Consider the following 22,921-nt stretch of genomic DNA (forward strand, 5'->3'; position numbering starts at 1 on the left):
GGTTTGACGGGATTGATGCTTTTCTGTCTCTGGATCTGTTTTTGTTCATCAGTTTATGTTGTTCATTATATTCCATAAATGAGTGAGATCATGTGATATTTCTTTCTCTGACTGGCTTATTTCACTTAGCAGTAGTAACATTTTTAAATGGTTATACAAGTAACTATATAATATACTTGACTTTGCCTGTTGGTCACAAAGTGTTAAGTATATTTATTATTATTATGTTATTACTATTATTATTATTATTATTATTATTATTTGACCCTTAAAGAAAACTTTTGCTGAGCACTGGTCTAAATGATTAATATTAAACTCAATATTTTTATTACAAAGCTGAAATGTCCATTAAATTTTACAAGTATTTGTTTTGTGCCTACTATGTATCTAAAATTGCCGTTCCTCATGAAAACATTCTGTCATGTTCAGCCCACCCTTTTGCATTAGTTAACAGGTTCAGGACTGAGTGACTAGCTCTCTTCTTCCCAGAATTCTTTGACTTCTTAGATATAGATCTTGTGAGTGATGATTAATAAAACTGGGAGTTTTATTTTGTTCACCTTTTCTTTTTCTTCCAAACAGTTACCCCAACAATTCTACTGGTGTCTCTCTCTCTTTTTTTTTTTTTTTTTTTTGCTTGAAAAAGAATTTCCCTCTTTTCTAAGTGACCTAGATTGCAATTTTGTACAGGATCTACATTAGCTGGGCTTATTGATGATTAACACACTTATAAAAGAGACGCCAAACAACAGTGGATTAAACAAAGTACAGCTATTTCTCTTCCTCATATAAGAGTCCCTGGGTAATTGGTCAAGGCTGGCCGGGTGGCTCTACTCCATAAGGAGTGGCAGAGATCCCGGCCTTTGCTGTCTTATTGCTCCTCCGTTGTTACAGGTTACCATTTTCTGAATGGTGTAAGATGACTCACCACCACACTGTTCTAAACACTTGGATAAAGATGGTGAGAGCAAAGTATTGGCCTGACAATATTGTTGCAAAATTATAAATATGTGCTGAACCAAAACAAGTGCTACAGCTATCTATTATTACTAAGAAATAGCTAATTGTAAAGGTTGGTGAAGTGCCAGTTATTTAGTATGTGCTGAATAAAAATAATTTTAGTGGAGCTGAAATGTGAAATAAATATGAAGATGCATTTTTAATCCTCGCCATGTTTCTGGGAATGTGATGGCTATTGTCATAATGAGTGTACCAGTATAGTGACACATGAGAGGAATTTTTGTTTTGTTTTGTTATGAGCCAAGGAGGGTCTTAAGGATTTCAATTCTAGTAAATTCTGAATTCTATGCATAACTCAACAGCAAATTCTTTGAATCCCTATACTTTTTTTTCAGACTTTTTGCCGGTAGCAAAATCCTATTAAATATATTTCCATGTCATGTTGTGCTTAAATAATGTGGCAGGACAGGGCCTTGACTTAGAAAATGACATCCTTCCTTCGAGGAGGTTTCTATCACAATCTCCTCATACAGAAATCAAATCTTGTATTTTGCCTCTGTGGAAAGGAACTGCATTGTTAAAAATTTATTTTTGCTGCAAGAAAATCTGATTCTTGGTTTATTGTGTCAAACAGCTGCTAGTATATAATGTTGGGCAGCTGTCCAGCTGTGCAGTTCACATAAATTAATTTAACCCTGGGGGATATTTTGATGCCAATTAGAATGGTCCCTCCAGGTGCAGCAGGGAGTTAAGAACACTTTTCAAAGGGAGGGTGCGGGTCCAGATGATTTGATGATGCTAAAATAACATTCTCCAAATATTATGGCAAGTTATCATGTAAAGTATGTTTATGACAGCTAGAATATATATATATATATATATATAAAGAAAATCATAATACCTATGTGTATATCACTTCACAGAATGTGATGTGTGCTTTCTGGAGCAATCCAAAGCATTTGACTAAAACTGAATTGGGTTGTGCCAATCAAATGCACTTCTCTTTCTCTCTCCTCAGCTCCCTGTCTTAGCACTGAGATAGGGTTACGTTGGCTAAGTCTTGTGGGTTAACTCCCTTAAAAGTAAAACATATAAAATAACCTCTTGTGGACCTCTGTCTTGCCTTCTGTGGACCTTGATCCCAGGTTTAAGGAGCATTGAATTACAGGTTCAGCACTGCCACCACTCATGGTAATTACTGGAGCCAGTGTGATCATAAATGCAATCAAATATGTCATGGGAATCTCATAGTTTATCTATTTACAGAGTGTCTAGATGTATTATTTATAATATGCATATATCTTTGTTTAGAATTATAGTAAAATGTTTTAGAGATTATCATATGGAGTTCTCACATACTAAATAATAAGTCCAAAGAATGCTCCAGGGGTCATCAGACATCACATCAAAAGTGGCTTATCTTGTGGTTAAATGGGCCCATTTTAGGATCTGGAGAATCTCTTTTTAAGTCTTACGTTTCATTTCAGTTGATACAGATTTATTAAGAGGCAATATCATGTGCCGGTTCAGAGCACAGGCTTTGGGGTCAGAAAGGCTCACGTGTAAACTGTGGCACTGTCCTTTGCTTTGACCACCATGTTCTGCCGACTTCCCCTCTTAAGATTTACTAACTCTATTCATAATTCTCCTTTGGAATTTTGCTCAAACACATTTTAAAAGGAAGTCTTTCCTTCACTCAAAAATAAGAATCGGTCCCTATTATATATACCTGTATGCTCTATATTCATTAATTATGATAATAACTATCACAACAGCAATAATGATGCAGTAATGGCTAGCGTTACTGAGCAATTATTATGTACCAGACACTATGCCAGGTGCTATACCTCTGTTAACTTATTTAAACTCTCCGATGCCCCGATGAGGGAGATGCCATTACTATCCTTTTACAGATGAAGAATCTAGAACAGTGCTGTTCAATAGGACTCTATTGCAAGCCATACATGTGATTTTAAATTTTCTAGTATCCACATTACAAAAGTAAAAAGAATCAAACTTAAATGATACCTTACAAAATGCAATGGTTGAAATGAAATATGGTACTATAAAACAAATAAAGTTGATTTTAATGGAAAATATTTCACATCCCTTCCATTTTAAAATTTAAATTAACATAAAAATTTAAATTAATGTCTTGGTCACACTGGCTATATTTTAACTGCTCAGTAATATCATTTTGCTAGTGACTACCATGTTGGTCAGGGCAAGCCTAGATGCTAAGTAACCTACCATAAGTCATTCATACATTTATTAAGTATCTATTATAAGACAGGTGCTGTCCTAATCTCTGGAGACACAGTAAACAAAACAGGCCAGACCACTACTCTGGGGAAGCTTTCTTTACACAGTGGGCCCTTGGAAAACTTGGGTTTGAACTGCATGTGTCCACTGATTCGTGGACTTTTTTTCAATAAATACTACAAGTGTATTTTCTCTTTGTTATGTTTTTTATAAATAATGTTTTTCCCCCTTAGCTAACTTTATTGTAAGAATACAGTATATACTAGTGATACCTGGAGCATACAAAACATGTGTTACTCAGCTGCTGATAGCTTCAGTCAACAGTAGGCTATTAGTAGTTAAGTTGTGGGGAGTTGAAAGTTATAAGTAGATTTTCGACTGTGAGGGGATTTGGTGCCCCAACCCCCACATTGTTTAAGGGTCAACTGCACTAGGATGAGAGAGATAATAAACCAATAATTAGCTAAAAATCTATTTCTGGTAGCACTAAGTACTACGAAGAAGAACAGAGCAGGGTGAGATGTAGGGATGGACAGGGCTATTGCATATAGCTCCTTAGGCTGTGCACTGCCCAACTCCAAGGAACACAATTTACATTGACTATAATGAATGCTACTCCCTGGAGTTTTGCAAAGCAGTGGCCCTGGGGATGTGGGCTGAAATATTATGTAGAATAATCAGAGAAAGCTCTCCAAAAATGGAAGGTCATTTTAGCAGAGATATGAAGGCAGTGAGGGAGCAAGCTGTGTGGAATTTTTTTAAAAAACATGCTTTTTGATCAAGGAGAAGAGTCAGTTCAAAAGCCCTAACACAGGAAGAGTACTCGACATGTTGGAGGAACAACAAATGGAGCTGGTGTAGGAAGAGCGTTAGAACATTTTGGACCAGGAGACTATAGTAGGAGATGAAGTCAGGGCAGGAGCCCGCAGCTAGATCAAGGTAGGGGCTTGCTGGCCACACCAAGTTCTTTGGCTTTTATACTTAGTTAGATTAGAAACAATGGTAGGAAAACTCTCCCATTTTTTAAAGAGTCAGCCTTGTTATTTTATTGAGATGAGACAGATAGGGGATAATAATTTGCAGGAAATCAGTGAGAATACTATTGGGATAATCAAGGTGAAAGGCTATGGTTGTTCAGAATAGGGTCACAGCAGGAGAAAGGGTGAACATTGGAATCTGAATCTATTTTGAAGGTAGAGCCAATAGGATATGCTGATGGATTAGATGTGGGGTTTGGAAAAAGAAAAAGATAGAGTCAAAGTTAGCCTCAGTAACGTGTAGAATGGAGTAGCCATTTTCTGACAGGGGAAGATTTCAGGAAAACGGGTGTTTGATTAGGGGTGCGCCCAAATCAAGACTTATTTCTTGGACATTTAAACTTGGAGATAACTATTAAATGAATGGAGTGTTGAGTCTGAAGTTAAAGTGATATATCAGGCTGAAGATCTAAACCCAGAAATTATCATGATATAAAATGGTATTTATGGTCACAAGACTGGTGTTAAGAACCTAAAGGGCAAGTGTAGTTAGAGATGAAAAGAGGCCAGGCAAGGAGCCTCTGGAACACTAACATTGGGAATACAGATCACAGAAAAGGCCAGAAAAGCAGCATGAAGAGGGACTAACAGGAGAAAGTGCAAATCCAGAAGCCAAGTGATGGAAGTGTTTAAAGTGGGAGCTTCAAGGCTAGAACTGGCATTGTAACCATGGGGTCTTATTGCAGCACCCACTTTACACTCCTCTGCAGTGGGGTCTCCCCCACTAACATCCAAGACAGAGAAGGCCCCATGGTCTATCTTGTTTAAGTTGAATCCTGCTGCCCAGCACAGTATGGAGCACTCAGTACATGTTTAATGAATGAATGAACACATTGCATAGATCAGGAAACTGAGTCCCAAGGAGGTTGGCAATGACATAGTGACAAGTGGGATTAGGGTGCAGATCAGCCTGCATCTCTCTCCCAGTTTCTGTTGTCCAGCCAACAAGCATCCAAGCCAAAGCTTTATCTTAGGAAGCTCATTGGCCAGTTCCAACTTTGTTGGCCTCACACATGGCCCCAGCTTATTTTACAAATCTAGACTAGCTGAGGGAAGAACAGTGATGCATTATATTGTACCTGCCTGCTTTGATATTCTATTTTAATGCCTTTTCTGTACATTATGGTCACCCTCCTCCTTTTGTTCCCTAAGCACACATTTAAAAGATAAAGAAATATCGTTTATCTTCCTACTTCCTTGCATGGTTCTCTTCAGCTGAATATGCTTCCCATAAAATTGATTTAATATACCTACCAGACTTTAAATTGATTGCAAACTACCTTAAACTTCTATTGCCTTGCTTTTCCTCTAGAAACTTTCTTAACTTAGAGAGTTCAGCAGGCAAATATTTCTCTAACTCTCTCTACATTGAAGGCTAGCCCCTCTAGACTTTCTTAGGAGCTCAAGCAGACAAAAAATGATTCTATTTTTATTTCATAGAGAGATTTTTCCAAATTATAAAATTAACCCAAACTCAATCAAGGAAATCTCCCTCTCTCTCTCTCTCTCTCTCTCTCTCTCTCTCTCTCTCTCACACACACACACACACACACACACACACAAAGAAAAAGAAAACAGACAGAAAGAAAAACTGAATTCTACAACCCAAAGATAACACATTCAAAAATTCTTGATATATTTCCTTACAGGTTGTATTTCTGTACATGAGTGAGTGAACATGTATGTGTGTGTGTGTGTTGAAGTGTACACGTATATTTGTTGTGAGTCATGCTTTTTTACTTAAAATATCATACACATTTCATTTTACTATGTAGCATTCTTAACTATTGCTTTAATAGCTATATCCTGTAAAGAAAATGTCACTATCTCTCCCACAGACAGGCACTTATTTCCAATTATCTTGTCATAAATAATGCTAGCTGAACATTTTTGTTCATAATGTAGATTCTGTATTTAGAGTGATTTCTAAATCACTCCAAAAAGTAAAATAATTCCCAAATTCCCAAAGTAGATTCACTCATTTAGTCAAAATTTACAAATATTTAAGAAAGCTGATAAACATTGCTCATGTATTTTATAAAAGTATTGCACCGTTTTAAACTTCTACCTATGATGTATGCAAAAATCTATTTCTTTCCCTACTAACACTGCTTATTAAGTGGTTGTCTCTTTTTATTTAAATTATGCTAACTTCATACATTTTTTTAAATCACCACATTTTATTAATTTACATGTATTTGATTGCTTCTAAGCTTGAATATTTTCACATATCTGTTCATTCATTATATTAGTAATTTTATCCATGTCCTTTCCTCATTTATCTATTAGGGTATCAAAATATTCTTCCTGTCAATTTGCTTAACTTTTATAACATAAACATATTGCGTTTGTTAAATAGCTCTATACAAGTATTTTTTCCAGAGTGTTGTTTTTAAGTTGTTTATGGCATGGATTTTAATGTAAATTTGAGAGGGTCAGTAGCTTCCAAAGTAAAAAGTAAGTTATGCTAGAAATTTTAGGAAATACAAATAAGCAAGAAAAAGAAAATAAAATTCTCCCCCATACATGATAATGATTTATAACATTTGGGGCATTTTCTTTCATCTTTTTCTTTTATACTGAAGTAATTTTACAAAAGTAGTCATATCATACATTTTACTGTCCCCCTTTTTTTAACTTAGAATGTTAAGAATTCATTTTAATGACATGAAATATTTTTTATTATTCCTTTAATGGCTTCATAATATGAATAGATAAAATTTATTTATCCAGACCATTATTATTGAATCTGTTTCTAATATTTCACTGTTATAAAGATATATAGACATCTTTATGGCTGAAACATTGAACATATTGATAATTATTTACAGTGAATTTCTAAAGGTGGATCATGGGTTTAATCAGATTTTAAGGCTTTTATTATATTGCCCAAATTGCCCTTCAAACCTGTGTATTAATTTATGGCATGGGAATTATTTTGGCTTAACATTATAAATGTTTACATTGCTGCTTGAAATAATTTAAAAGGAGCAATTTACCCAGTGGTGCATGTGTTGGAAAAGAAGGATAAGTATTTCTACAATGTGGCAGGATCACAAATTTCCAGGGCAAATAGCTCACAATTTTAAGTCTTAGAGTTACTTGAATACATACGTATGGCTTCTTTCCTAATATACGACTAAAAATTTAGTTTAAAAAAATCAGCTCTTTGCTTTTTCTTCATCAACTTGTATTGCTCCCACAAAGCTATATTTTTTAGATCAACTACAGGTGTGGAGGCTGTGGCTCAGGGGACTAATAACAGATGTAAGGCTTACATGGATCAAGCCCTTGCTGACATACATTCTTTCATTTAATCCCAGAGCAACCTCATTTTATGAAAGAATAAACTGAAATTCAGGTGGTTGAAGGCTTGTTCTAATTCTAAGTTGTTTTACTCCAAAGGTGTGCACTCCTCACTACCTCACGTTGCCTTCTATGGGCACTAAGACTTCAGCATGGATTTCTCTTCTACCCCCATTTTATCTTATCAGCTAACATTTGCATTTACATTTATATTAAAAACTGACCTTTGAGAATTGAACTCAAGTTCTGGTTGCCACCTTTGATCTCATGCTGCTCTTATTTATTTTAATTAGCCATTTGAAAATTGTACATAGCACCCCAACAAAGAAGTTTATATTAATGAAGATTAATCACATGAATACTACAAAATAGTATAAGTTAACCCAGCAGTGGTTGTTTATATAGCCTGAGATATGTCTTAATATGCCTTTTATTCAACATTGAATGAGGCATTGTGGAGTTTTTCTTAAAATCATAGGATAGAAAATTATGGGAGAGAAAGCTATTCAACTCTGATTACCATAAATAATTTAAAATATGTAATTAACAAAGTAGGGTATTGTATAATATAGGAAGTCTAAAAAATATGAGCCATAAATGTTCAGGTTATTGATGTTTAGTAGAAAAAGTTGATGATCTGAGGTCTGAAGTTCTTTGAATCCCATCTTTCCCTCTTACTAATGTGTGGCTTTGGACAAGTCCCTTTTTATCTCTGAGCATCTATGTATACACCATTAGATATAATGTTGTTGTTTTTTCAAATTCTTAGGACAGTTGAATTCAGTATAAATATGATTGGTTCCCTTCAGTACCAATATTGTGATTCTAATTGCAAAGTGATGTTAAACCATTGGCAGGGGGAAAACAGAAAGAATCTGGAATTTCACTATGTTGGTCAGGAATAAATAGCAAAGGATTTTCCCCCAGCCTTGCATTTTCCATGGATTATTTGTCCACATACCAAACCCTTTGACCCCTGACTGCGATCTCCCTGAGTTGGTCTCTCCATCTTGACTGCACTGTTCCCTCTGCCATCAGGCCTGCACTGGTCTCTTTCACCTCTAACAGCCTATATAAACTACCAATACAGCTCGAGAGGCACTCCCTCCCTTGTGAAGCCATCTCTATCCCAGATCTACCACTTGACTTTACATGTTCCTTCCACTTTGCTTCCAGAACCCTTCAAACATGATTCTAAAGAGCTGTTGTCTCATTGCCTTACATGTCTGTGTACCAACTGAATGAGTGATGCAACAATTTCTAAACAGAGCTTTTGGGGCTAATAGATCTGTTTTACTTTGACTCAAAAAACTGGGGGAGGGGATGTCTCTTTAATTAAAAAACAAACAAACAACAACAACAAAACTCTGAGAAGCCAGAAATCTTTCTGACTCCCTAGTCAAGATACTAAATCTTCTCCCAATTTTTGGGTATTTCATTTTTACAGTCACCCTTAAGTCCCATCCTTCCTTCCATTCTTAAGACTTTGCTTTCGTTACTTCCCTCTACCAGAAGCCCACTGCACTGTGTCCTAGTGAGTTAGAGACAAAGCAGGGGCTGCACAAAACAGGTTTTAAGACTCTTTGGGTGAAATCATCATTACTGTAATGTTGCAGCATTTTCTCTCTGGGGATAATTCTAGAGAAGGGTTCACTATAAGTGGTGTGAAGGCAGGTGGTAGATGGTCAGAAAAGTCAATGCAAGATCAAGATTATCCTCATTTTGTAGTTAAGGAAACCAGGGCTCTGTGGGGTTCAATACCATGGCCAGGGTTATACAGGAAGAGTCAACATCTGACTGCAGCTTTATCTGGCTCCAAAGCTCCTGTCCTTTGCCTTTAGCACAGTGCCTCCCACCTGCCCTGGCTGGACTCCCCATCTCTACTGCACTATTCCTTTCACCATTGGCACTTGTGTGAATGATGTACACCAGGGCCAGCACAGGGAGCCACCACCCATGATATCTCTCAGGAGACCTGTGAGCTGCTTGGCAGTGAGTAACCTGGCCTGAAATCCCAATAGGACGCTGGACAATCAGACACATTTTGTGGAAAAGCCTTGTCTAGGGAGCAGGATACCCAGTTTTGCTGTTCTCTGTGGTGAATTTGGCCACGTTTCATTTGTTCTCTGAGCTTATGTTTCTTGAAGTTGATATGTGAATGTTAGCATAGCTCTTGGTGTATAATAGGCCCTCGATGAACTCAAGGTCTGTTCTCTTTTCTTCCCTTCATGTATAAGTGGATGATAGGTTAGATCAGTGGTCAGCAAACCGCGGCTCGCGAGCCACATGCGGCTCTTTTGCCCCTTGAGTGTGGCTCTTCCACAAAATACCACGTGCAGGCACGCACGTACAGTGCGAAGTTGACTTAAAACTTTAAGTAAAGTTTATTAAGTTAATTTTAGGGAACGTTATGGAGTGAAAGAAGATGTAGTGTCGAGAATTGAGAAAGGTATGTTGAGATGGTTTGGACATATAGAGAGGATGAACGAAAGGAGATAGATGAAACAAGTATACAAGACAAGTGTGCATGGGAGAGTTGGAAGGGGTCGACCTCAGCGAACGTACCTCATTCAGATTGAGGACATTTTTAGCAAAGGCCAGCTTAGGAGTACCCTAATTAAGTTAATAACAATGTACCTACCTATATAGTTTAAGTTTAAAAAATTTGGCTCTCAAAAGAAATTTCAATCGTTGTACTGTTGATATTTGGCTCTGTTGAGTAATGATTTTGCCAACCACTGGGTTAGATGTTTTCTAAGATCTCTCTAACTTTTTAATTCCATACTGGAATATTACAATGGATTCTCAGATCTCATTGATTTTTATTATGCATTATTTGTTGACTAAGCTCATCATAACCCAGATTGTGGTTTTTATTTGATTCCCAGAATCATGAAATGTCCTAGTTGGAATAAACCTAAAAAATCACCCAACCCCCTTATTTTACTCAAAAGTAGATGATCGCATTGGTGGTGGCAGGGAAGAAAATTGACTTATTCAAGGTCACACTGGAAATAATGACAGAGGAGAGAACACCATCCATGTTTTCTGACTCATCTCAAGACTCTGCACCCCCTTCCCCTTCCTCAGCCCCCAGCTGTTGCTGGTATGCTCAGCCTGCAAGACAGCACCATTTGCCTTTCTTGTGTTAATATTATTCTAGCATGGAATGTCTGTTTAAGGCAATGACCTGAGAAATACTTTTATTTCCAGTGATGCACTTATTTTGCAGGGTTTATTAATTTTATTTATGTATTTGGTCTCTCAAATGAAATAATAAACTAATTAGTGGGACAGTTTACTGGTGTGCTCCACAAGGATGTTTTACAGCCTCAGTGCAAGCTTGTTGAACTGTGGTGTCAGCAGATCTGCCTTCTGCCCCACTGCCCTTAATTTCATCCATCAGACGCCCATGGCAGGCAGCCCTGGGCTGAGTAGCTGTGCCTCCAGGGGGCATTTGGAAGTGTTGGGTTGTAGGACAAAGGAACTTTTACCTAGAAGCCTCCCAAAATTCATTCAAGAGATAGGCTGCTTCATTTGGCTTAAAGGGTTGGGCAAGGGGCTCCCAGAAAAAGAACTGGGCCAGTGCATTACCTGAAGTGCCCAAAATGACACTTCCCAGAGAATGGAGAGAAGTCATGTGAATAGAAGTGCTGAAAGCCACAGCTGAGGAGGCCCATAGTCCATCAAGACCAAGAGCAAAGCAGGGAACAAGACAGGGAGATTGATGTAAAGACAGTAGAAAAAGGAACATTGCCCGACTCAGGAGCAAAGGTGGGAGAGATGCTAGAAGACCAAGAGTAATTGGAATAGATAGGGCAATGGTGCCAAAGTTGATTTTTTGCTTTTAACTGGCTTTGAAGAGGAGTACATGGACTTTTCTCCAAGGCAGCCCCTGTGTTTTCTTAATAGCCAGTACTTAGAATCAATTACAATCTGTTGTCATTGTTTATTTGTCTGTCCCTGTTTGTGAGCACCATTGTGTAATAGGGATCAAAAATTTATTGAATGAAAGAATGGATTGTTGGATGGATGGATGGATGGATGGATGGATGGATGGATGGAAAAATGAATAGGTGAATCAGTCTGTCAAAGGTACTGCAGGGGGTCTAAGACATATGAATTGTATTATCTTTATCTGTCGTCTCTGATGTAGTAAGTAAAATAATCCTTTCCAATTATTTATATCTTAATATATTAAGAGGTAATATGCAAATTAGGCCAGGATGCCATAACAGATGACCAGACAGGAGGTGGTTGCATGCACAGGTGAGGCCCGGAGTGGAGACAGAGACAGAGACAGGGGAGCCTGCCCCAGCCTGTGCGGCAGCTCCGGCAGCCCAGAGTGGACACAGGTAGGGGGGCAGAAGCGGCCTGGGGCAGAAGTCAGGCATGGTCCCGGCCATCTGCGGCACCAGTCAGGCGCGGGTCCCAGCCGCCAGCAGTGGAAGCCCAACCTGATTCCCACAGTGGCCCAGTGCTGCGCGAGTCAGGCACAGGTCCTGGCTGCCCACAGCGGCGGTCTGGCCTGACTTCTGCGGCAGCCCGCAGGGTGCCTCCTTGCACAATTTTAATCACACGCTGGGCCTCTAGTATATTATGAAATTACTCAATATAGCAAAGAAGTATCCAACATAAAAGTACTTAACCTCTCTTGCCTAAATCCTTATTCTTATTAACACACACCACACACACACAAACATATTCATTTGGGTTAGAGGTAAAAGGTCACAGTACCCAAACATCTAGGTGGCACCTCTGCTGGCCTCCTTGTTGCCTTGTGGGTATGGATTTTGCCACTGCTTTGATTGCTGCTAAACTGACTCTGTGGATTGGATCTAGCAGGAGGATTCTTGCTAGAACAAGCTCCAAACCCTTAGCCAGACACTGCCTGGAGCATTAGGAGAGGGGAGGATCAGCAGGCCCTGTAGTGGGAGCTGTGCAAGCTCAGGGTCCTCACACTCCATACGAAGAACTTCTTCCCTGTGATTGACTCCCGTAAGGGAGTTTCTGCTCACACCTTTGCTTTGATTGGATGTATGCAAATTAGCAAACCCTAACATGTTGATCCTAGATATAAAGAATATATATACCGAATCTGTAACCCCCTTCCAAATGGCCATAGAGTTTGGGGGGATATGTGAATGTGGTAACCCTAACATGTAGCTGCTGTTTGCATGTGGCAGATCTCATGGGGACACAGGCAGCCCTCATGTGTTGGTGATGATACGGTGCTGGGACCAGAGTTGGAACTCCTGGTCCCAATTCCTATCCTTAACTTTTATATGGTCCTCATTTCCTACTTCACATTTGTTCATGCTACTTATCTCCATCTAACATACTCTAGATTTAATCACTCATTTGTGTGTGTCTCCATCCCCTGAATGGAAGCTTCATGAGGACAGGACTCTGTTTAGTTTGCTATTAAATCCCAGCGACCAAACCTGTGTCTTGAACATTAGGGTCTCAACAAATATTTATGAATAATAATGATGAATGGATCAATATATGGTTAAATGTATCAGTCATCGATCAATTGATCAACAGGTGGATCTACAGATGAATTGACAGATGGATAGGTCCTAGCAGCTGTGAAAATTTAGGATAAAATTTAGTAGTTAAGGTAGTATGAGTATTTTCTCAAGGAAATAAATTGTCCCAGAAAACTAGACCAATGGAATAAAATTTAGAACCCCAAGACAGACTATACTGACTGGACACTTTGTATATGATAGGTATGTTATAACAAATTAATGCAGAAATCATGAACTAAGATAAATGGTACTAGGACAGTATCTATACAGAAAATCTATTGGATACTGACCTCACATAATATAAAGAATATCAATTCCAAGTGGATTAAATGCAAACAGCATAACATTAAAAACTTTAGAAGTAACTATTGAATAAGTTTTATGATCTAGGGGTAAGAAAGGATTGATTTAATAAAACAAAACAAAACAAACCCAGTTACTTTAAAGTTAAATGCTAATTATTTGATTACATTAAAATTTAAAGAGTTGTATATGTCACTATAATCAAAGTGAAAAGACAAGCTTTGGATTTGGAAAATAATCACAACATATATAATTACAAAAGGGCTATATCTGAAGTGAGCAAATTAGCATAGAAAATAATTATAACAAATCCCTGTGTGCTACCACATATATTGATCAAATACTATCATTGTACCATTTTGCTGTTTCTTCCCATGGTTTGTGCCCACACAGATTTTAGGACTTTGCTAAATGTCACCTTCCTAGTAAGGTCTTTCCTAACTAACTTTTAAAATTGAACTCCTACCCCAGCACCCCTCATGCCCTGTCTCTTCCTCTGGCTTTTCTATGGCACAGATGATCATCTGACATACTAGGTATTTTACTTTATTTGTTTAGTTTGTACACTCTCTCTCCTATAACACTTAAATAGAAAAATGGATATATTAAAAAGCAAATTGCAGAAGAAGAAACCTAAAATAAAAATATTAAAATAACCTTTAATCTTACTAATAATTAGAGAAGAGAATGGTGTGACCCAGCAAGTCCACAAAGAAATCTCACACACATGTGCCCAAGAAGTCTAACAATCTCCATTGCAGCATTGTTTGTATTAGCACAATTTGGAAATACTGTAGCTCAAATGTCCATCAATATGGATGATTAAGTCAGAATATAAACATATGATAAAATACTATCTAAATGCTAAAATGAAAGAAGTAAAGCTAATCTATCGAAGTGGTAAAAACTTTAAAGTGGCAAAAACTGCATTTAACAAAATGAGCAGGCTTGAGATGGATGCAAAACAGTGATATATATTGTTTATAGATGCCAACATGTATTAGAAACAAATGCATGCATGAAAATTTAGGAGAAGAGTTGTCTTTGTAAAATTAGGAAAGAATGCATGGGAGATTTTGCTTTTATCCATAATAATTTTTAAGGGAAAGTCAGCAGATGGTCATATGTGACCAGGCAAGGTTGGCGATATATAGGTTTTTGTTATAATTATGTCTATCCTCAACTTCATGCTTGAAATATTTAATAAGAAAAGAAATAGGAGGCTACTTAAGTGTGACTATGAGGGAATAAGTTCAAGCCATAGCATATCAAATAATAGTAGGTGTGAAATAACAAAATTGTAAGCTGAATTTTGTTGTGAGCCAAAGACTGGATGTAGAATTGTAGACTCAGTGCCTTCTTCTCATAATTATTGATAAGACTGGGATTTGAAGACAGACATTCTAGGTTTGAATTTTGACTCAGACACAATAAATGTTTTTAAATTGGGCATCCATTGCCTTATTTTTAAAGTGTCAAAAGAAGACAGAATAGAGAATAGAGAATAGAAAAACAACAGAGAAAAATCAACAAAACCAAGAGTTGGTTCTTCAAAACGACCAACAAAATTTACAAACCTTTAGCTAGATTGGCTGAAGAAAAAAGAGAAGAGACTCAAATAACTAAAATCAGAAATGAAATTGGGTACATTACTATTCATATCACAGAAAAAAATATTCTATAAAGTAGAAAAATAGTACTTCCTCGTAACATATAATATGAGGATGAAATGAGACATTTGTGCAGCGCTTAGCATACCTCATGGCACATCACAAAAAGGAAGACCTGTGCACGTTTCAGAGTTCCCGGTGTGGATGTAAACAGACATAAGCTTAAAGTCTGGTTCCACAGTCATGCTTTCTCTGATTTTATTTGTTTTGTACAATAACCATATCAGGTTGGTATTATTTTTATCTCATTTTATACATAGGAAAACTGAGCCTTGGAGAGGTGAAATAACTTGCCCATGATTACCCCAGATCTGAAAAGACAGAGGTAGGATTCAAATCATGTCTGCCTCCAGAGGAACATAACAGCAAATTATCCGGGTGATATTTCCCTCATTTTATGAATAAACTAAATTGAATTTTTATAAAACATTACAATAATCTATCCGGTAGCTTTTTTTTGAGCAGGGATTCAACCAGCCATGGCTGATTAAAAGTAATAACAAGTATCTACCACTTAGTTTATGTATATGTAACTTCAAACATGTAAAATAACGGAGTTGCTGTAATGGAATATTGTACTAGATAAATATTTCTGCCTTAAACAGATTCTTGGTTTTGGAATACATTGGAAGATCAGTAGGCTGTGAGATTCCATTATGTTAAGTTTTTTTTTTCTAAAAACATAGGCTTTTTCTAGGTTCCACTGTCTTTCCTGAAAAATTGCTTTCTCTCTGCTTGCCATCTATCTTCTGTGAATCCAAATGGAACTTAACTTTTATTGTCACCGATTATTTTGAATGAACAGCTTTCTTAATGTAATTTTTGTCATGACAGTTTCATTTAAGTCTTTTATTCATTTATTCACTCACTCATTCCTCCTTTTATGCAGCAAACATTGATTGAGTGACTGCTGTGAGCTCATCTCTGGGATAGGTTCACAGAACCAAGGGTTAAGAAGGTGTGATAACTTCCTCAGTGGAGCTCAAAGCCAGAGGGAGGCAGAGATGGAAATGGATCATTTCAATGCAATGTTACCTTCAGAGTGGAGTTATTGCTTGGGAAGATGGCCATGGGGTTCCCAATTAAATAGAGGGGTTCAGGGAAAGTAGGAGAGAAATGATCATGATGCGGCTGAAACTGCTGTTTGTATGTTTGCTTTCTGTCTAGAAAAATAAGACATGGTCTTTATAGAAAATATGGAAAGCATAAAGAAACGAGAAAAATGACCTACAATCATGCTCCAAACAGATAACCACTATTTTGGCATATTTTTAAGACCAACTTTTAAAAGAATGAGCTCAAATCTTATAAACAATTTTATTATACATATTTCCCATATTCTGAATAACATTTAAATTACTTTGCATAAGATGACTCTGAAGACATGCCAGCGTTCCCCTCATCATTCCTCTGGTGATTGTTTCCCTCTGACGCGTCACATTATGATGAGCATCTCTGCGCATCAGTATTGGCCTGCCATCGTGGCTGCTTCCTTGGGAAGGAATCCCAAAGGTGACTTACAGGTCAAAGGGGATGATCACTTTTCAGGCTCTTGACCTTTTCTATGGTGCCCTCTTCTTTATGGAAAGAGCTTAAATTACAAATATGGGAAAGTTCTTTCCAAATTTTCCCCTGCTTCTGTGTATATGAGTGCGTGAGCGCGCATGCGCGCGCGCGCGCACGCACACACACACACACACACACACACACACACACACACACACCCCTCAGAAAAAAAACACTCATAGACACACGCACGCATATCCTGATCACTCCTACCTAAGAGGCATGTTGCCGTACTTCTTGCCCAGGAATTACAATAGGCTGCATTTGTTGATTGTTTTGTTGTTGGTGGTGGTGGTGTTTTGTTTTATCCATCTCTGTATTTCCATTAACTGGTGTATGGTAGGAACTAAGTAAAAGTTTCTTGAATGAAAGAGAGAGAAGAAAAATAAACCTATTACATCGTGAATGCTTACTTTTTGTTTAATGCTGTATTTTGTTTGATTTTAGCATTCTGCAAGACATGGTGGTGGTGAACGCTGACTCCAACTCTTCCTGACTGAGGGGCTCTGTTGCACAACTCAAAGGTAAAGCGGGGCTTGCTGGTGTGAGCAGAAACTTCCTCTCTGGGGAATTTGCTCTCTGATGTCTCAGGTCCTCTCCAAGTGATGGATTTCGTGCTTTGTGTTCCTCCCTAAAACACCCTGGGGTGGGGTCGTGGAGCCTTTGGGAGCAGGAGCTTGCCGTGGCTTTTCTCTGGCCTACTCCACGTTTGTGGCTAGAGAAAGAGAATATTGATTCTCTTTCTTCTTTTCTTTAAGTACTTATAGTAAATGTCATTCGGAGCCTTATGTTTCCCTGCCCGGATTTGAGCCTCACCTATTAGGCTGTCTCAGATTGGTTTGATTTTAAACACAACTGTGCTAGCATTCTTTCTTCAGATGCCCCTGTTTCAATATATTTGCCAGAAGGAACCACCCTCCGTAGTGGAAACTGAAGTCAAATCATATGTAAGATGAATGTTGACATGGGAAACAGACTGGGAGATTTACGAGCTTAAGGAGCAGGTGCTATTATTTTGAGGTCCGAAACTTTTAAATAATGGCAACACTGAATTATGTACTTCATCCAGGGAGCTGGGAAGACACAATTGAAAACGCCTCTTCTTTTGACAAATTAGAAGCATTCATTCCAGTATCTATTCCTAGTTTGCCAGGGATAATGCTGAATGAATCACAGGCTGGGGGGATGGATGTCCCTTCCAACACTTTTAATTAGCAGCACTGCCTATTAGGAGGGACAGAGTGCCGCTTCCCGGCCATATTTTACCCCCAACCCCCTTAAAGGGAATAGAAATCTTATTCTCCACAAGGTAATATTTATCTCTTCCCCAGCCAGACAAGCATAGAAAATTAAACAATGGTCCGTTAAAAAGCCCAGCTAATGTATTTATCATTTCCAGTTTATGTGAGTTTGCAAGGCAAATATGAGTGGGAGCTATTTGTTATGGGACCTTAGGGAACAACGGGGTTGGAGAGGGAGCTGGGAGGCTGCAGGATCTGAGACTTATAAAATTCATTAAAAATATGAGGCGCTATTGGAGACAGAGGAAATTAATTACTCTGCGGGACTCAAATGCCACTATTATTTCAGTGACCTGAAGAGGAGGCTGAGAACCTGTTTTCTGAGGGTTTCTGTATGGGAGAAGGTTGGGAGCTGGGATTCCTTGGCTGTCAATTTTTGCCTGTGCTTGGTGACTTATTGACATGTTAACCTGGCTTGTGCCCCAGCTTCCTCTAATGAGTAGAGTTAAATGAGAAATGAGCCTGGGGAGAAACACGCTCCCCTATAAGAGCTCACCAGGCATGTAAGTAACTGCGGGACGTAGGGGAAGCTGGTCATTTACCACAATGGAGACAAGAGGTGGATTGTGTGCAGCCTGACTGAGTTTGGTCTTTTATTATTGCTTTTACATCCACAAAACTATTCTCTGTGGTGGAGTTAATTTGGAAAGACAAATTAAGGTTTTCTACCTAAGGAGGACTGGGGAGCAGTAGCTTCTGAAAACAGTCATCTTTTCGAGATTGCTTGTCTAATAAATCTCTCTAATGCATTCTGCCTATAGACAGAGGTGGAAAATATATAGATATGTGATGACTTAAAAGTTTAAAATCGGTGAGCACCTAGAGTAATGTAGTAAAAAGCTCTCTTACATGTGTGCCTTACCAAGACTGAGGAACTAAAGGTTTTATTCTGAGCTCAGCCACTAACCAGCTGTGAGACCCTCCACAAGACACCATTGTGCTCTGAGCAACTGGTGTATATTTACAAAGTGGGATGATTGTATGTATCTTCTGTGATTCTTAAGATCCATGCTGCAGAAGAGCTTTGAAGGGTGGAGGTATGATACAGGTATACAGTGGCCGTGTCATGATTTGGTAAGTTCTGTTTTGAAAACCTTGGTTTTTAAACGTTGAGGCTGCTCAGTGATCTGTATTCCTACCTGGGTCAAATGTAAGGGCCTGTGCACTCTTCTGGCTTGGTTCACTTAGGAAGAGTAGATCAACAGGCCAACAAAGGATCAACAAATATTGCCTTGAGGACTGCTTTGGGAATATATTTCTCATGGTTTGTAAAATAATCCTATATAATAAAAGGGGAATATGCAAATTGACCCTAATGGCAGAATGACTGGGATGACCAGTTGCTATGACACGCAGTGACCACCAGGGGGAAGATGCACAATGCAGGAGCTGCCCCCTGGTGGTCGTTGTTCTTCCACAGTGGGAGAACCACTCAGAAACTGGCTCATGGCTGGCCAGCACAGCAGTGGTGGTGGGAGCCTCTCCCACCACCACAGCAGTGCTAAAGATGTCTGGCTAACGGCTTAGGCCCAATCCCCCAGAGAGCGGGCCTAAGCCATCAGTCAGACATCCCCTGAGGGGTCCCGGACTGCAAGAGGGCACAGACCAGGCTGAGGGACCCGCCCTTAGTGCATGAATTTTTGTGCACCAGGCCTCTAGTTAAAGAATATGAAGCATAGCTGTGGAAGGAGTTGGAGTCCTAGGTCTTCACCTGGCTAAGGGCTTAGGCCCAATCCCCCAGAGAGCAGGCCTAAGCCATCAGTCAGACATCCCCTGAGGGGTCCCGGACTGCAAGAGGGCACAGACCAGGCTGAGGGACCCGCCCTTAGTGCATGAATTTTTGTGCACCAGGCCTCTAGTTAAAGAATATGAAGCATAGCTGTGGAAGGAGTTGGAGTCCTAGGTCTTCACCCCTGGGAGCAAACCTAAGGAGTTACCACTTCTCCAATTCGAAAACAATCCTGTCCCTTTGAAGTGGAGACAAATCATGCATTGAAGGTGGTGGAGATGTTTGAAGATTATTCATCTTTTCCTAAAAAGAGATGATGATGAAATAAACTAGGGCAGGATCAGTGGGGATAGAGAATGTTATGCAAAGAGCTGAGGTTCAAGAAGGCCTCCGTGTATTGCTTGCCAATTCCAAAGAAATAACCTGGAGGATTGGCTACAAAAGACATGAGCTAATTAGGACTTATTGGCATACTTGGAGTGGCCTACAGGTGAAGTCTCTATAATGCAGGCTTTCCAGTACAGGGTTATATAGAGTACAGAAAACAAGCAAACCTGGGGATAAATCATGTATGCAGGGTGGATGTGCCTATGCGCAAGCTGTGTGAGATCAAAACGCAAGCTGTTTACAATTCGGGCTCAAGAACAGTTCCTTTTTGGCCATTCCTTGACCAAGGAGCTGGCCAGGCTCCCAAGGTCCCACATGTACTTAGAGATGGCCTTCATTATATTCCCACAGGACAGGAAGGGGAGTTAGAACTTGGGAAGGGGCCATGTTCTCACATACCACACAGAAGAGAAGAGATAACTTTTTAAAAATATACATATATATGTATATATTGTTGATAGTATTACAGATGTCTCCCATCCCCCCCCCCTTTAACCTCCTCTTCCAAGACCCTACCCACCCACCCCCAGGTCTTCATCACCCTATTGCCAGTGCCCATGGGCTATGCATATAAGTATATAAGTTCTTTGGTTTATCTTTTTTCCACCCCACAACCCCACATCAAGGCATGTCAGTCTGTTCCATGCCCCCATGCTTTGGGTCTCATTTTGTTGGTCAAATCAAAAGAGAGAACTTTGAGAGGCCTTGGAAAGGAAGGAGTCCCAGGCTTCTCAGTACTTAGGGTGGCACGCACTTATAAGCAGGAGCTGTGCAGTGACTTCAAGCTGGAAAGTGTTCCCAAGGCACTTGTAATGTCATTAATAGAAACCGTGTAAAATTGCAGGGTACAATCCCTTTGCTCAAGGAGCTCAGACTGGTACACAATTAATAATCATAGAGTAGACAGAAGTAAGCCCCGAAGAGCAGTGTTGGGACCGAGCTGAGAGGGAAAGGACTCCTGAGCTGACCCTCAGAGGAGGAGCGGCTCTGTGATGGGTGAGAAGGGTTGAGGCCGGATATTCCACAGAGTAGCTGCTTACGCAGCTCTGAGCCACAGCTGCCCAAGCGCACAGTGAAGATGCAAGTCTGAGAGTCGCACACTTGGCTTGTTCCATTGCTCCAGCAGCCAGGGTTTTACACACCAGTGATTTCAAAGGCTTCTGTGCTGTTGTCTCCTGGAAGTAGCCTTGAAGGCTCACCTGTCTGTTCTCATTAACCAACCCTGAAGTGCCCTAGGTCTGACTTGTCCTGAGAATGCTCAGGGGGCATCCCCAGGCACCCCATTCTGAATAATCTCTAAAACCCCCTTTCCCATTCCTTCGTGGTTCTTTGAGGTGTGTTTTTCCTCACTTACCTTTCAAAATTGCTTGAAAGTCATCAGTTGGCATTATGAGTCGTTGGCTATTTATTTGCTGTGTTGATCAGATGTGTCTGCCTTTATATTCACTTGTATGCATTTACAGCCATCCTAGGTGAGGCATCATCATGTCTTCCCTTCTGGACAATGAGATAGAAATAAGACAGCAGCATTTTCCTGCTGCTCTTCCCCCCTCTTCCCCCTTCTTAAATTCATCCCTTTGGTGCCTTGTATGTGTTTTCTCATTTGCTTTTATCTTCTTGGATTCTCTCTACCCACCCTTCTACTTCTCCTCTTTCTTCTGATAGAATCACATATGCTCCAAGTTGGAAGGAAGTAGGAGATTCTAGATACCAGGGAGCTCAACTGTAAGAACTTTGTGAAGGTTCTTAACCACATGCTAATTCCCCTTATCTGTTATTTGGGGTGGTGGTGGTGTTGCTTTTCAAAGCTGAATGTCTTAGATTTGACCAGCTTTCTGACATTGATCAAATAATTCCTTTAAGCTTCCATTTTCACATCAGTAAAAATAAAATAGCAATAATACTTTCCATGCAGGATTGCTGTACGAATTTAATGAGAGTGTATATGAAAGGGTCTGACACATCATATATTCTCAGTGATGAATGCTAGCTATAATTGTTGCTTATAAGAATACTACAAGCTATTATAAAGCCTTAAAACACAAAAGGCAAATATGTTGATCTTTGGCAACAAGGAAGGGAGAAGCTGGGAAGCCTTTGGCATTCTTTGGCTGGTGTTAGAAAATGAAAACTCCTGAAGACACAGGGTTGGATGCAGCTGAATCTATGGATGCACAGGCAGCCCTCCCTGGCTTGAGCGTGACCCGGGGGCTGAACAATGAAAAGGCCTGCCGGATTCCCTGGGATTTCCTTCTACGGGACCTCTGGCGAGCCTCTAAATCAACCCTCCCTTACGTATGCTGTTCCTTTCCAGGTGGTATGGTGGCTTGGTAATATGCCCACTTGGCTAGATTGACTTACGTTACTCAGGATTCAGTCTTTTGTGTGTTTCTAGTTAGGGTGGGCACAGGGAGATTCCTGGGGTATTCGGAAGATGGAAGGGAAGCAGCAGCCACTTCGTAGCTCACATGTGGTTGCTGATCTGTGGACTCACCTCCTTGGCTTGAAGCTGCTCTGGGCCCACAGCTGCTCTCCCTTCCCCCACATCCTGCCCCAGCTCCTCCAGCTCCTCATCCAGATGTGTGTGTTTAGCTCCTTGAGGAAAAGCCCTGGCTCCACAGTCATCCACATCAGCAAGCTGGGAGGCAGTGAAAACCATGGCTCCTGTCAGTTATCATGGGGTTTCAGCTCATGCTCGTGGGTTCCAGGCTGCTCCTGATTTCTCCCACTATTTATACCCATTTTTTCCATACTAACTGCCTGCCAGTGGACTTCACACTCCAGCCTCAGATGTGACTACTAGACTGCTTAACCAGCGACCCCAATTGCATGAGATCCCTCTATTAAATAACACATGTGTGTTGAT

At 39.7% G+C, this 22,921-nt stretch overlaps 1 protein-coding gene across 6 annotated transcripts in view; it reads left to right on the forward strand.

Annotated features, from left to right (window-relative positions):
* Positions 1-22,921, forward strand: part of DAB1 (Dab, reelin signal transducer, homolog 1 (Drosophila)) — a 1,114,147-nt gene that overhangs the window by 494,302 nt on the left and 596,924 nt on the right. For all 6 annotated transcript variants that reach the window (XM_014542563.1, XM_014542562.1, XM_014542565.1 and 3 more), the window contains exon 3: positions 17,086-17,162. The gene's annotated coding sequence lies outside the window, so the exon portion shown is untranslated. The remainder of the gene's footprint in view (positions 1-17,085; positions 17,163-22,921) is intronic.

This window comes from Myotis brandtii, unplaced genomic scaffold (genome assembly GCF_000412655.1).
Source record: "Myotis brandtii unplaced genomic scaffold, ASM41265v1 scaffold304, whole genome shotgun sequence".
In the NCBI taxonomy this organism is placed as follows: Eukaryota; Metazoa; Chordata; class Mammalia; order Chiroptera; family Vespertilionidae; genus Myotis; species Myotis brandtii.